The sequence below is a fragment of the Colobus angolensis genome, unplaced genomic scaffold, assembly GCF_000951035.1.
Source record: "Colobus angolensis palliatus isolate OR3802 unplaced genomic scaffold, Cang.pa_1.0 Scaffold527, whole genome shotgun sequence".
Taxonomy (NCBI): domain Eukaryota; kingdom Metazoa; phylum Chordata; class Mammalia; order Primates; family Cercopithecidae; genus Colobus; species Colobus angolensis.
In genome coordinates this window covers 57819-59036 of record NW_012118788.1, presented here as the reverse complement: position 1 = coordinate 59036, position 1218 = coordinate 57819, and positions in this window count along the sequence as shown.

Sequence of the window (1218 nt, the reverse complement as noted above, 5' to 3'; positions counted from 1 at the left end):
CTGGGATATAGGGCCTGGGAGACAACCAGCCCAGACCTGGCACCTGGCTCATGGGTCTGCGCTGAGGAGCAGGGAGAGTTGCCCCAGTGGCACAGGATTTTGGCCTGGCCACCTGCTTCCCACAGAGAACTCAAGTCGTGGGGTAGCTGGGGGAGCTCCAGACAGCCGTTTTCTGCAAGATGGATCCCCCAGGTAGGCCCCTCCCCTCAGCCCCCCCACCATAGTGCTCCTCACAAGGCAGCCAGGTAGCCTGGGGAGGGAGGGTGCCTGCCCCTGCCTCCTCCTGCAGAATGCCACAGCAAGAAAGCCAGGTGCCTGCCCTTCCACCCCCACTGAGGGGTGTGTCCAGCCAGGCTGTCGCCTGTGGAAGGGCCACAGGACTGAGAGAAGGCCTGCCTGGTGGGTGTGTATCCAGCCCTGGTGAGCCCTGACTTGCCTGCAGGAGGTAGGGGAGTGGCTGGGAGCTTGGCAGGAGGAGCCTTCTGAGGAACTCGTCCTTGCCAGATATTGTTTCTGGGGCTGGACCTAGGAATGACAGTGAGCATAGGAGGGAGTGGCCCAAGGGGGTGGAGGCTTGAGACAAGGCCTCAGCCAGCCTGGGGCAGGTGCCTCAGGCAGAGCAGCCTGATGGGCATGGCCATGGCTCCTGAGGCCTCTGCCTAGCCCAGCAGTCTCCTGCTGGCCCCACCTTTGTACTTGGAGCTGTCACTCCTGCTGACCAAGGAGGGGAGCTGGCACCCCCTGCTGGAGAGGACAGAGGGCCTCCTGGCAGAGGAGTGGGATAGGGAGGCGGGGGCGGGCTGGAAAGGCAGTGGTTGTTGAACAGTGTGGTGGGAGAGTCCAGGCCTGAGTGAAAAGACGGGGAGCAGCAAGGGAAGTGAGGGCCGTGTGGAGGGTGGGGGCAGGGCCTGGAGGCCTGGAAACCGGGGACGGATGCTGAGTAATCCCCTGGCCAGCAGCCGTATGCACAGCATTTGCCTCTTAGGCCCATCCCGGCCTTGACACAACTGAGCCCAATTCCTGGCCCCTGCCTCAGGCCAGGAAAGGTGTGGCTGGCTGGACAGGAGCCACAGTGCCAGCGTCTACTTTGGTCTTAGTTGGGTTGTTTGGGTTTTGGTCCTGATCTTGTTTCTGAATGCTGCTTATGTGAGCTGGGGGGAGAGTGGACACCACCCCGCATCCCCTCTCACTGCCTTGGGATGGGATCTTAGAGAGGCC